We start from the raw sequence: 15,481 nt of genomic DNA, 5'->3' as shown, positions 1-15,481 counted from the left end.
AAGCCCTAAATTTAATTATATTAATGTTTAATATCACCCCTTATAAAGTGTTGTGCTATGTGCTAAGTTCCTTCAGTCGTGTCCAACTCTTTCTCACCCTAAGGACGATAGCCCACCAACTTTTCTGTCCGTGGGATTCTCCAGGCAAGGATACTGGCGTGGGTTGCCATGCCTTCCTCCAGGGGATCTCGGTATCAAGTGTTAGATAACACCTGTTTTCCAGGCATTGCTCTTCCCGTTGCAAACCTGTCCTGGAATAGAGCCCATGTGATGTGACTTCACTCATCACCGGGATTCGCCACCCAGCACTTGGTTATTGCTGTTTCTCTGGCAAAGCCAGTCTTAGAAAATGAAAGATCAGTTGGTAAAGGGGGAAGTAGTCTCTTGAACTTCATCTTGTGAAAGAGATTGCTTTGAGCCCCAAAATGTGACTACCCTTACCCCCTGTTTCTTATCTTTCTACACTCCACCTCTGTTCATGCCAACAAACGGCCCAGAATCTATGACCACTCACTTATCTTTTGCCCCAAACTAAAAGCATCTGCTACTACTGGTTCCAGCATCATCTGTGACTCTTGATCAAGAAGGAAGCCCCTTGTTGAACAGAAAGGCCGTGGAAGAGACATTGTCCCAACTTGACTGAAACCGGAAGAACTCAGACTTGACCCATTTTATGTATATATAGGAGTTCTGTCGAGACTTTCACAAAGCCTGGAGATGGTGAAACCCACGCTAGGACACACGGCTGTTCCCTGAGGCCTGCTCAGAACTCAGTGGACTCAGAGGAGCAGAAGATGGAAGTAGAGAAGCGATTGAAGGAACCTCTGGGTTGGAGCATGCAAAACAGAACCTAGCATTCCATTTCGCATAATGCACGAATCTGGACCAGACGGAACGTTTGAAGTTTATCCAGATGTGCTGTGCTTGTAGACCTGTTCAGTTCTCTTCGTCCTCCTGGCGACGGAGCCAGGAAGGCCAAATGAGGAGGGAGTGGCCAAAGGCACACAGGGTCTGGTCAGCCCGAGTGACAGCGACTGGGACCGCTGTGGCGGAGCGGCCATGGAGAGGGTGACGGGACGATTTTATTGATGCAAGTGAGTGCTGGAGCGGCAGTTTCAGGATGCTGCTATGAAATCATCAACCGTTTTGAAACTGACGTTTCCAGATGCGACCTTGAGATATCATGGGAGACTTAGAATGAAAAAGTGAGTGGACAGGACTTACTGTACAGCATAAGGAACTCTGCTCAATATTCTATAATAACCTAAATGGGAATAGGATCTGGGTGGGGAAGATCCCCTGGAGGAGGGCATGGCAGCCCACTCCAGTATTCTTGCCTGGAGACTCCAAGGGACAGAGGAGCCTGGCGGGCTATCGTCCATGGGCTCACAGAGGGTCGGACAGGACTGAGCGACTTTCACTCTCAATCCCACTGTCCCAGTTTATCCCTCTGCTCTTTATCCCTGGTAACCCTAAGTTGCTTCTTCTGTCTGTGACTCTGTTTCTGTTTCGTTAATGAGTTCTTTTGCACCCTTTTTCAAGATTCCACGTCCATGTGATATCATCTGATGTTCGTCTTTGACTGGTTTCACTCAGTATGACAATCTCTGGGTCCATCCATGTTGCTGCAAATGGGATTATTTCATTCTCTTTTTTAATGGCTGGGGAAACAGGAGAAATAATTTACCCTTCTAAACTCTACATTGCCATGTTTTTTCAGTCTGGTTGTAAAGTTGTATGTCTGTTCACTTCAGTTCACACTCAGTCCTGTCCCACTCTTTGTGACTCCATGGACTGCAGGCCAACTCCCAGAGTTGGCTCAAACTCATTCCATTGAGGTGGTGATGCCATCTGACCATCTCATCCTCTGTGGCTCATATGGTAAAAAATCCGCCTGCAGTGTGGAAGACCTGGGTTCTATCCCTGGGTCAGGAAGATCCCCTGGAGGAGGGCATGGCAACCCACTCCAGTATTCTTGTCTGGAGAATTCCCTGGATAGAGGAGCCTGGCGGGCTATAGTCCATGGGGTCAGAAAGAGTCAGACATGAATGGGGGTCTAAGCATATAAAACAAAGGGGAACTTGGTCTCTCAGCCTTTGACAAAAGTGATGCCTTCCAAAACCATCTCAAAATGGAGCCTTGGACCTAAATGTAAAATGCAAAACTAGAAAATCACATAGGATAAAAATCTAGATAACCTCTGGCTTGGCAATCAATTTCTACATACACCCAAAAGAGAATGACCCATCAAAGAAAGAAAATAAGAGTTCCTTAAAATAAGGAACTGCACTGTTAGAAGAATCGAAAATATATGGCTGAGATCAGAAGGAAGTATTTACAAAACACACATGAAGGAATTGTGTCCAAATATACGAAGAACTCTTAGAAGTCAACAACAGCACAAACATCTCAGGTAAAAATCAGAAAGAAAAGAAAAAAAAACTGAATGGGCTTATCAAAATAATATATAGCTGCCAGATAAGCATTTAAAAGGATATTAAATGTATTTTTTAAAGGGAATTAAAAATTAAAATTATGAGTTATTTCCACACCATTAGAATAGTTAAAACAGAATAAATTCTGCCCCCCACCAAAAAAAAAAAAAAAAAAAACAAACCCCACCACCACCAGTTGCTGGAGACTTTGTGGAGAAATAGGAAATTTCATTCATTGACAGGGAGGAGATGTGAAATGCACTTTGAAACACACCTGGGCAGTTTCTGAGAGCACTAAACATTGGCCACCAGTAGAGTCCAGCAGTCAAGCTCCTGAATATGTGCCCCCACTGACCTCAAAACTCTGTCCACACACACAAAGACTTGCACACAAAGGTGTGTATCAGCTTTACTTTCAGTTCACCCGCAGCTGGAAATGATCAAGATCTCATTTCATAGAGGGACAGTGAGGAAACTGTGGTGGAAACTTCGAGCATGGAATGTAATTCAGTTCAGTTCAGTTCAGTCGCTCAGTCGTGTCCGATACTTTGTGACCCCATGGACTGCAGCACTCCAGGCCTCCCTGTCCATCACCCACTCCCGGAGCTTACTCAAACTCATGTCCATGGAGTCAGTGATGCCATCCCACCATCTCATCCTCTGTCGTCCCCTTCTCTTCCCGCCTTCAATCTTTCCCGGCATCAGGGTCTTTCCAAATGAGTCAGCGCTTCCCATCAGGTGGGCAAAGGATTGGAGCTTCAGCCTCAGCATCAGTCCTTCCAGTGAATATTCAGCACTGATGTCCTTCAGGAGGGACGGGTTGGAATATGATTCAGTAACAGGAAAGCAGAGTAAGTGAGCAGATCACCAGAGGAGTGGAGAAATCTCAACTGCATAGTGCTGAGTGCGGGAGCCAGTCTTCACAGGGTCCATTCTGTGTGGCTCCATTTGTGTGGCATTCTGGAGAAGGGACGGTTAGAGGACATCGAGCATTTGTGCTCTACAGGTCGGGCTGGAGGGTGCAGACTGACTAGCTAGGTGATGTCCACGCCTTTTACGGGGCTTCCCTGATGGCTCAGTTGCCACCGGCAATGCAGGCAACCCCTGCAATCCCCCAATCCCTCCCAGCATCCGAGTCTTTTCCAATGAGTCAACTCTTCGCATCAGGTGGCCAAAGTACTGGAGCTTCAGCTTTAGCATCAGTCCTTCCAAAGAACACCCAGGACTGATCTCCTTCAGAATGGACTGGTTGGATCTCCTTGCACTCCAAGGGACTCTCAAGAGTCTTCTCCAGCACCACAGTTCAAAAGCATCAATTCTTCGGCACTCAGCCTTCTTCACAGTCCAACTCTCACATCCATACATGACCACTGGGAAAACCATAGCCTTGACTAGATGGACCTTTGTTGGCAAAGTAATGTCTCTGCTTTTTAATATGCTGTCTAGGTTTGTCATAACTTCCAAGGAGTAAGCGTCTTTTAATTTCATGGCTGCAAGCACCATCTGCAGTGATTTTGGAGCCCCCCAAAATAAAGTCTGACACTGTTTCCACTGTTTCCCCATCTATTTCCCATGAAGTGATGGGACTGGATGCCAAGATCTTCGTTTTCTGAATGTTGAGCTTTCAGCCAACTTTTTCACTCTCCACTTTCACCTTCATCAAGAGGCTTTTTAGTTCCTCTTCACTTTCTGCCATAAGGGTGGTGTCATCTGCATATCTGAGGTTATTGATATTTCTCCCGGCAATCTTGATTCCAGCTTGTGCTTCTTCTAGCCCAGCGTTTCTCATGATGTACACTGCATATAAGTTAAATAAGCAAGGTGACAATATGCAGCCTTGACGTACTCCTTTTCCTATTTGGAACCAGTCTGTTGTTTCATGTCCAGTTCTAACTGTTGCTTCCTCACCTGCATATAGGTTTCTCAGGAGGCAGATCAGGTGGTCTGGTATTCCCATCTCTTTCAGAATTTTTCCACAGTTTATTGTGATCCACACAGTCAAAGGCTTTGGCATAGTCAATAAAGCAGAAATAGATGTTTTTCTGGAACTCTCTTGCTTTTTCCATGATCCAGCGGATGTTGGCAATTTGATCTCTCGTTCCTCTGCCTTTTCTAAAACCAGCTTGAATATCTGGAAGTTCACGGTTCACATATTGCTGAAGCCTGGCTTGGAGAATTTTGAGCGTTACTTTACTAGCATGTGAGATGAGTACAATTGTGTGGTAGTTTGAGCATTCTTTGGCATTGCCTTTCTTTGGGATTGGAATGAAAACTGACCTTTTCCAGTCCTGAGGCCACTGCTGAGTTTTCCAAATTTGTTGGCGTATTGAGTGCAGTATTTTCACAGCATCATCTCTCAGGATTTGAAATAGCTCAACTGGAATTCCATCACCTCCACTAGCTTTGTTCATAGTGATGCTTTCTAAGGCCCACTTGACTTCACATTCCAGGATGTCTGGCGCTACCCACTGCAATATTCTTGGGGTTCCCTGGTGGCTCAGCTGGTAAAGAATCTGCCTGCAATGCGGGAGACCTGGGTTTGATCCCTGGGTTGGGAAGATCCCCTGGGGAAGGGAATGGCTGCACACTCCAGTATTCTGGTCTAGAGAATTCCAAAAGAGGTCGCAAAAAGTTGGACATGACTGAGCGACTTTCACTTTCAAGCCCTTTACGTGAGGTGAAAGAGCCTTGCATGATACATGGCACAAGGTGTTTGCAAAGTCTCTCGAACTTTCCAGCACAGATGACAAACTTTAACATAGGCAGTACTTTTCAGAGTCACCTAAGTTAGAAGATTGGGGATAGAATGCAGAGTGTGGTGGAACAGTCTTGATTGCAAACAGCGTGCATGAAATTACTGGGTAAAGGGGGTGCAGAGGGAAAGAGCTGAGCTCAGCAACCTCGGGAATGAGCAGAGAGTCTGTGAATACAGGCAGAAGCTGCTGCATGGGCACAGGCCGCTCAAGGTCTAGCCCACACTGTGGGTGGTGAATGGTCTGTTGCTGTGATCAGGCAGTATGTGTGTACTGCACCTCAACAGGAACTACAGAGGTAGTGGGGCTCCCCGCTGGTGGCTCAGTGCTAAAGAATCCGCCTGCCAATGCAGGAGATGTTGGAGATGTGATTCAGTCCCTGGGTCAGGAAGATCCTGCCCCTGGAGGAGGAAATGGCAACCCACTCCAGTATTCTTGCCTGGAGAAGCCCACAGACAGAGGAGCCTGGAGGGCGACCGTCCGTGGGGTCGCACAGAGTCAGACATGAGCGACTAAATAACAACAAATGGGTAAGCGGGTGGCAAGGGCTGGATCTCTCAGTGTCTGCGGGGACGGTTGCCAAGTGGCAGTCAGGAGGTACAGGGGTCCATGTGGTCGTGGATTAGGTGGGAGGCATAGGCATACATTCGTGTGTGGGCTGATATAAATCCAGATGTTTACATGCAGGAATATTTTTAGATGTCTGGCTATCCATGGGTTACTGTGCTTTGGAAATGTTTGTGCAAAATTTAAAACAAGTCTAAACTCATCCGTGATGATGGAGCTGAGACTTGAGGTTATCCTGGATACACTAAGTATGTCAGGAGAGGGAAATTTGTCAGGATGAAGAGACCATTCTGTACTGTAAGCTGTCTCATGTTTGTGCAGGTATACGGGCAGGTGAAGATGGTAGAGCTGTATTCTTAAAAGCGTGAAACTGTTACTCTCCCACTTGTGTCTGACTCTTTGAGACCCCATGGTCTTAGCCCTGCCAGACCTCTCTGGCGGCTCCTCTGTCCACGGGAATCTCCAGGCAAGAATACTGGAGTGGGTTGCCATTCCCTTCTCCAGGGGACCTTCCCGACCCAGGGATCGAACTTGGATCTCCTGCGTTGCAGGCAGATTCTTTACCATCTGAGCCACCAGGGAAACCCCTGTATTCTTATGGGCTGTACAACTCACTCTAAGTCAAACTACACCTCAGTCTGTAAACAGTTGAATGGGTGATTTCACAGTCCTTTGCATGGCATCGGAACCATCCTTTCTACAAGGAGCGGAAGTTACGAGAGAAAGCTCAGAGATCTTTAAAGATGTTCAAAGTCAGGCCCCTGGCAGCCTGGCTTACTGAGGACATGACACAGACTGAGACCAACCCTTGGCTCCTCCCGGCCCCTGCTGAGACTCCAGAGAATACTTGTATTTTGAGGAATGTCCTTCTTTACTGTGTGGTGTTTCAGCTAACCATCAACATCTGAAAGGCCAATGGAAGTTAGAAAATTGCTCATTTGTCATTCCCTGGTGGGCTTTGGGGCTTTGTTGGCTTGCAGTTATCTGCTCCGGCTCATTGGTACCCTCCCCCCAGCCATGCTTTGGTTCAGCATCAGTGATGGGTGAGGACGAAATTCAAATGGGGTTGTGTTTTTCCGTTGTCTTCACCGAGCTGCGGTCAGAAGTTCTCTGTTCATTGAGATAGTTTATTATTGAATCCCCTGCGTTCAAATTCCTCGTAACTCTGTAACAAGTAACCCTGACAATAAAGTGCGACTGCTAAGGGGGTGGGAAGTTGAATTCATTTCAAGTCACACACCTGCCTTTTCTTCACTTAACGGCATGAGGATCACACGATAATTTTGAACTTGGCTTATGCATAGACATTTGTGTTCTGACTATCTGTTCTCCAGGCTCTGTGCCTCGATTTAAAATGGAAATGCTCTTGTAACAAAACAAAACAGGAAGGTCCTCACTAACAGAATTAAAAGGAGTAATTTCCTAAAAAATAGTTCCATCTGGATTCCTGAAACACTGATCACGAAGCCAAGAGGGAGAAAACGGACTGTAACAGGGGAAATGGAATGTTCCAATGCAGGATGAACTTGAACATCTGGAAGAGACGGTTGGAGGGTGGACCTCAGTAAATGACAACCTCGCGTGGTGTTCAAAAAGCGCAGGCTTCTCAAACCTGCAGATGGAGGTGACCTATGGGATTAGTGAATGTGGGAAAAATTGAGTGTTATGGCCAGCTGTGGGCTTGCTCATTTTTCTTTTCTGGTAATCATTCCACCCTTTCAAAATGCTTTGTTAACCAGTGAAAGTTTAAAAGGTGTATTTTTATAACTAGACGAACACCTACGACATGCAAAGTTCAGATTTCAGTACTATTCTTCTGCTGTTGGGCCAGGCAGTATGGTCTCTGTAGATAAAAGTTCTGAATGAATTATTTTGGAGTGAGGGGACTCTCTCATCACTCACATGCCTTCAGAGGAGACTGTAAGAGTGGGTGGTATAATTCCCTGGGCAAAGTTCCCATAATGCCCTGGGTTGCCTGCCCCTGGTCTGGGACCCACAGAAGATTAATGTCCAAAAGAAATTAGAAGCTGGCGCTTGGTGATTATTTCTGCCTTTTAGCGGTCAAGCCTGGCCTCTCAGTCCCATAGCAGTTATAAGACAAGAATGACTGCTGTGAATTCAGAGAATGACCCCAGCAAGCTGGCCAAGTAGGTTCTAACAAAAGCGTTGTGTAGAAGCTTAATAGGGGTGCAGTGTGTAAGAGGTGTTCTGAAATTATATCCTTTCATCAACAGATACTGTCAGCAAGAACTCTAGAGCATCTTTCAAAGCCATGTCCTTAAAAAGAATTTTTTTTTAAATTTTATACCAAAGTATAGCTGCTTAACAGTATTGTGCTAGTTTCAGGCGGACAGTGAAGGGATGCACCCATTCAGATACATGTATCCATTCTCCCACCAAATTCCCCTCCTATCAAGGTTGCCACATGATATTGAGCAGAACAAAGCCACGTCCTTCTCTCCGGTCAGTTTTTCTCCTTCAGTTCTTGTCTTGTTGCAACAAACAATTGAAATGACAGACAAGGACAGTTCAAGCAGGCAGTGTTTATTAAGCAAGTAGCCAACTGTACCCTCTTGAGCCATGAGGACCAACCTTCCCCATCTGATGTTTCACTATTTATGTCCTTTGTTCTCTCTCCTAAGTAAGCCTAATCAATTCTGCCCCATACCAAATAGGGCTTGTACCCTCGACCAACCAAGGAAGGGAATGCAAATAAGGCATATGCTCAAGGCCAATCAGGGAAGGGGGCATGTACCCTTGACCAATCAGGGAAGGGAATGCAAATAAGGCATATGCTCAAGGCCAAGCAGGAAAGGGGGCTGTGTACCCGTGACCAATCAGGGAAGGGAATGCAAATAAGGCATATGCTCAAGGCCAATCAGGGAAGGGGGTGTGTCAGGCATGTTTTCCCTCCAAGGTCTTCACCCAGGCCTGCAGTTTCCATTGTTGGAGGGCTTTCTCTTTGCTTTGTTTGCCCTCCCTTGTGGTTGTGCTGGCCATCACTTTCTCTAACCATCATCTCAGCTTCCTTTTTCCTTTTCTAGCTACCTAATGCTCCTATCCAACTTCATCTTTACCAACTACCCACAAGGCACCCTGCAGTGGACAACTCAACAGTTTCTCTGCTTCCCTTGTTCTCATTCACTGTGCAGCAGCCCTGCTGATATTTATTTAACGACTATTTTTAGCAAAAGCTTTTCAAGAAGATCGAGAGGCTGGAACAGAGGTTTCCTACCTATCTGCCGCCAATCCCAAACATCCATCGCCTCCCCTGGATCAACATTGGTCATCAAAATGGTACTTTTTTTTTTTTTTTTGCACCAGGGAAGACCCTACATTAACACATCGTGGTCAAAGTTCATAGTTTACCTTAGGGTCCACACTTGGTTTTGTATATTCTACAAGAACCAACAAATGTATAGAAACATGTATTGTTCTGTGTTCACAGAAGAGTCCCGCAGAAAAGGAGATGGCAACCCACTCCAGTATTCTTGCCTGGGAAATCCCATGGACAGAGGAGCCTGGTGGGCTACAGTCAATGGGGTTGCAAGGAGTTCGACACGACTGACTGAACTACAACTACAGCGATCCTTTTGTGCAATGTCATGGGGGTATTTTCAGCTGCCCCTAAACGTCCTCTGTACTTTACCTCTTCATCCTTCCCTCCCCATCCCCCCCACCCTTAATCAGTGCCAATCACTGATTCTTTTACCATCTCCATAGTTTTGTCTTTTCCAAAATATCCTGCAACTGGAACCATGCAGCATCGAAGCTTCTCCCATTGGCACCTTCTGTTACTGGTGTGCATTTAAATGTCCTCTATGTCCCTATTGGGAGACATAGAGGGAGACATAGTTTGTTGTTGTTTAGCAACTAAGTTCTGTCCAGATCTTTGTGACCCTATGGACTGGAGCCCACCAGGCTCCTCTGTCCATGGGATTCTCCAGGCAAGAATACTGGAGTGGGTTGCCATGCCCTCCTCTCGGGGATCTTCCTGACCCAAGGATTGAATCTGTGTCTCTTGTATTGGCAGGCAGAGTCTTTACCACTGAGCCACCAGGGAAGCCCTCCTGTCCCTTGTTGTCATTGCTCAGTTGCTCCGTCGTGTCCGACTCTTTGCCACCTCTTTGGGCTGCAGCACGCAGGCTTCCCTGTCCATCGCCAGCTCCTGGAGCTTACTCAAACTCATGTCCATGGAGTTGGTGATGCCATCCAACCATCTCATCCTCTGTCATCCCCTTCTCCTGCCTGCAATCTTGGGGTCTTTTCTAACGAGTCAGCTCTTCGCATAAGGTGGCCCAAGAATTGGAGTTTCAGCTTCAGCATCAGTCCTTCCAATGAATGTTCAGGACTGATTTCCTTCAGGATTGACTGGTTTGGTCTCCTTGCAGTCCAAGGGACTCTCAAGAGTCTTCTCCAACACCGCAGTTCAAAGGCATCAGTTCTTCAGTGCTCAGCTTTCTTCCATGCCCCTAGTTGTCTATAAAAGCATAAATCAGATTGCATGGCCTCCTTTACTTTAAAACTCCCCATTGACTAGCACTAAAAACTTACTATGTCTTCAGAATCTTCCAGCTGGTTTTGTGGACAAGTTCGTCCTGTCAGATGAGACCCTCACATTCCTGCCTACCACAGTGATTCCCACAATACAGAGATGGGGGTAAAAGAAAGTACTTGGAATGTGACCACTTACAACATTCTAACCCAAACACGAAGAGTTTGTTTTCATAAGCAGGATTTATTATGCAGTTTTTTATTTATCCAGACAGCATACTGTCATATATATATTTATAAAGAATGAAACATAAGAATGAAATGAACCCTGTGGGCCCTTCCAAATGCCTATGAAGCTGAGTTGACCTCCTTATTCCTCTTTTGTCATCTTTTTCTGTCCCCAGCAGCAGCCACTATATTGAGCTTTTGCCCTTTTTATTATCTGTTTCATGGAATTTTGTTACACGTGTTTTTGTCCCTAAGTAGCTTTCTTGTGTAAAGTTTTTCAAATTGGTTTCACATGTTAGTATTTGTTCTGTTGCGGTCAGGTCACTGTACAGCGAGATGCAACTGTTTCCAAGTTTAACAGGTATGTGGTCACGTAGCAACTGCCATCGTGAGATGGAGCGTGTTTCCATCTCTATTTCGTCTCTTGCTGGACTTCACTGCCTCCATGCTTCCCCTCACATCCAGGAAACTGTTGGCTCATCATCCTCACCATGCCTGCTGGCCACAGTGACAAGCATCCGATTGCACTTAAAATCATGAGATCCTTGTCGCCTGTGCACTCCGAGTGTCCATGGTTTTGTGACACCCATGCCTTCTACGGGCCAGGCAGCTGTCTCGGTGTCAGCTGAAGCATGTGATGACCTGACGATTCAGGATGCCTGGGACTTGGATGAAGTCAGAAGACCCCAGCCAGACCCTCCTCCGTCTTGAGACTGGCACTGGAGAAGAGGTTCCCAGGGCAGAAAGACACACAACCTCACTGCGGCCTGGTCCCACTGCCACAGTTCCATTTATTTTCAGAGAAGTAAGTCTGTCCAGACCAGAGGTTTCTTTTTCTTTAGTTTTTTTCTCCGCACTCTTCTGGGTAGCAGTGAGCATTTTCATGTTCTGGGGCCATCTTCCTAGAACAGGTCTGGCTCCACATTTATCAAAGTGTAGGGAGGTTTCCCTTTTTCCCTTTCAGCTCAGAAAACAGACCTCTATTATTCTTTTAAACCTTTTGAAGAAGCTAGTAGCCAAGGCTATCCTTAAAACACCCCCTTTATTTTCTGGCTTAAGACAAAACCGCCTTCTCCGAGCTCTTTTTCTGTTGCCGCAAGAGAGACCTCCATTCTCTAAGAGTGTAGGTGGCTGGGTGTTGCCTGAACACTTTCCAGTGAGTAGCTACACCCATGCTGGGTGATCTCAAAATCACAGACTCGCGGTCCAGTCTATCCTGGAAAACATCTAGCAGGAGCACCTTTCCATTCAGACATTCTTTGCTTAAACATCGTCTAAAAAGGTAGCATCTAAATAAAGATTATCTGGGGAGAGAGAAAGCACGATCCACGCTCTTGGTTTAAAAATCTCTTTCTCAGTCTGCCAAGCCTACATGGTACGAAAAAAATATATGTCTTTTTAAATTTTTATTATTTTATCTTTTAACACCTAACAAGCATTTGGGATTGGAGTATAGCTCGTAAACAACGTTGTGACGGATTCAGATGAGCAAAGAAGGGACTCAGCCATACATTTCCATTTTCCCTCAAACTCCGCTCCCATCCAGGCTGCCACATGACACAGAGCAGAGCCCCCTGTGCTGTCCAGCAGGCCCTTGCTGGTTCTCCATGTGAAATACAGCAGTGTGTCCATGTCCATCCCAGACTCCCTGACTATCCCTTCCCCCATCCTTCCCCCCTGGTGACCATAGGTTATTACAGGGTATTGAGCAGAGTTCCCTGTGCTGGACAGCAGGTCCTTGCTGGTTCTCCATGTTAAATACAGCAGTGCGTCCATGTCCATCCCAGACTCCCTGACTATCCCTTCCCCCATCCTTCCCCCTGGCAACAATAAGTTCATTCTCTGACAGTCTGTTCCTGTTTTGCAAATGCACTGGTATCATTTCTGTTTCGATTCCACAGATAAGGAATGTCATATGATATTTCTCCTTCTACTCAGTCATTAGAAAGGATAAAATAACACCCTTTGCAGCAACACGGATGGACCTAGAAATTGTCACACTGAGTAACAATACTCTGTAATAACCTTGAAAGTGTGAGTCGCTCAGTGACGTAGCTCTTTGCGACCCCGTGGACCATAGCCCGCCAAGGCTCTCTATCCATGCAATTCTCCAGGCGAGATTACTGTTGTGGGTTGCCATTCCCTTCTCTTGGAGAATCTTCCCGGTCCATGGGTTGAACCTGGGTCTCCTGCATTGCAGGCAGATTCTTTAATGTCTGAGCCACCAGGGAATCCTGCTTGGAACACAGAGTTTTGTTTAACTCATAAAAGCGTAACGCTGGCTAGTTTAGTTGCTGTTCTCACTTTAACACCTATTTGATGACCGTGGAAAGTATTTCCCTGCAAGCGGAATCTCTGTCTTTAGTCTTCCCTCCTCCTAGGGCAGCTAGTTCAGCAGCTTCCCACCCTGTCCTGACCTGTACCCATGCCCAGCACACAGACACACGCCCACACACACCCAGCTGCCAGCTTCATGTCACCCCAGCTCATCACACTACTGCAGGAGTGTGGGGCAGGGTGGGGCCACCAGCTTTCATCTCCTCCGCTTGGCTTCTGGAAAGGCAGCTCAAGCTGTCTGACCAGGAGGTGCTTACCATGACTGTCTTGAACAGGGAACCATCAGAGAGATGACCATTAATGTGACCATTCAGTTCAGTTCAGTCGCTCAGTGGTGTCCAACTCTTTGCGATCCCATGAATCGCAGCACACCAGGCCTCCCTGTCCATCACCAACTCCCGGAGTCCACCAAACCCATGTCCATCGAGTTGGCGATGCCATCAACCATCTCGTCCTCTGTCATCCCCTTCTCCTCCTGTCTTTAATCTTTCTCAGCATCAGGGTCTTTTCAAATGAGTCAGCTCTTCGCATCAGGTGGCGAAATGATCAGAGGACTGATCTCCTCTAGAATGGACTGGTTGAATCTCCTTGCAGTCCAAGGGACTCTCCAGAGTCTTCTCCAACACCACAGTTCAAAAGCATCAATTCTTTGGTGCTCAGCTTTCTTTATAGTCCAACTCTCAGATCCATACATGACCACTGGAAAAACCATAGCCTTGACTAGATGGGCCCTTGTTGGCAAAGTAATGTCTCTGCTTTTTCATATGCTGTCTAGGTTGGTCATAACTTTCCTTTCAAGGAGTTAGCATCTTTTAATTTCATGGCTGCAATCACCATCTGCAGTGATTTTCCATTATATATATGTGTGTGTGTATATATATATATATATATATATTCATGGGCTTCCCTGGTGGCTCAGCTGGTAAAGAATCCGCCTGCAATGTGGGAGACCTGGGTTCGATCTGTGGGTTGGGAAGATCCCCTGGAGAAGGGAAAGGCTACCCACTCCAGTGTTCTGGCCTGGAGAATTCCATGGACTGTATATATAGTCCATGGGGTCGCAGAGAGTCAAACACAACTGACTTTCACTTTCATGTATATATTCACGGTGGCTCAGATGGTAAAGAATCGGTCTCCAGTACAGGAGACCCAGGTTCGATCTCTGAGTGGGGAAGATCCCCTCGAGGAGGAAATGTCAACCCACTCCAGTATTCTTGCCTGGAGGATCCCATGAACAGAGGAGCCTGGTGGGCTATAGTTCATGGGGTCGCAGAGTCAGACAGAACTGAGTGACCAGCACTTTTATATGTAACCTCCCACAGGCGTTACACCCCTGGTAGGATATGGTTCTCTCTCCAGGCTCCCAAGTCTAGTTGGGATTTTTTCCTGGCACCCTGCCTCCCTCCTGCACAAAGGAAGTTCTTAAGAGAGAACTCTAATCTATCATCTGGAGAGGAAGCCATCCTCTTCCACGCAATTTGTCACAACTTGAAACCTCCTTCACCTGGGAGGGTAGCTCCCTCACTATTTCTTCTTATTCTTCTGGCAGGTTCAGGAAATTCCCTGCTGGGCAAGCAGATCAAATCCTACATGTGTGTTCATTTGGGTCAGCAGAATCCATCTCATGCTCAGAAAATAGCCTAAAATTCTATTTTTTTTTCATTGCACAGCCTCTCTGTGTTATAACTTTGGGCTTTGAAATGAAATAAAAAAGCACACAATCTCTTCTACCACCTCGTAAAAGTTGTCCTCAGATTTGCTTACATTAATATTTTTGTCATTTCAAGGTCTGGCCCTGGACCAGAGCATCATTTAAAAATAGGATGGCATGAGTCACAGTGAAGGAGGGTTGGGACAAGGAGGTGTGAGGATCCGCTCCAGAGACATAGGACTCCTAACCCCAGTGAGTGTCCACACCTTCTCAGAGAACTCAGCTCAGTGAAGTACTGATTAATCTGAGCGAACTCAGCTCAGTGAAGTCAGCGGTGACTGGTTAATTGAAAGGAATTTCAGAACAAAGAGATGTTCACACCCAGGCAGGAGGGTTACAGGCTGAGTGCAGACAGGAATCAGGATCCCCAAGAGTCTGGGCAAATGTGTGCATACAATCTGAGATACCTAATCACAGTGGACATGGAACACCAGACTGGCTCCAAGTAGGAAAAGGAGTACATCAAGGCTGTATACTATCACCCTGCTTATTTAACTTATATACAGAGTACATCATGAGAAACGCTGGGCTGGAGGAAGCACGAGCTGGAATCAAGATTGCCAGAAGAAATATCAATAACCTCAGATATGCAGATGATAACACCCTTATGGCAGAAAGTGAAGAGGAACTAAAGAGCCTCTTGATGAAAGTGAAAGAGGAGATTGGCTTAAAGCTCAGCATTCAAAAAACTAAGATCATGGCATCTGGTCCCATCGCTTCATGGCGAATAGATGGAGAAACAATGGAGAGTGGCTGACCTTATTCTTTTCGGCTCCAAAATCACTGCAGATGGTGAGTGAAACCATGAAATAAAAAGACGCTTACTCCTTGGAAGAAAAGTTATGACCAACCTAGACAGCATATGAAAAAGCAGAGATGTTACTCTGTCAACAAAGGTCCATCTAGTCAAGGCTATGGTTTTTCCAGTGGTCATGTATGGATGTGAGAGTTGGGCT

The sequence above is a fragment of the Capra hircus genome, assembly GCF_001704415.2.
Source record: "Capra hircus breed San Clemente chromosome X unlocalized genomic scaffold, ASM170441v1, whole genome shotgun sequence".
Lineage (NCBI taxonomy): Eukaryota > Metazoa > Chordata > Mammalia > Artiodactyla > Bovidae > Capra > Capra hircus.
This window is presented reverse-complemented; position numbering follows the sequence as displayed.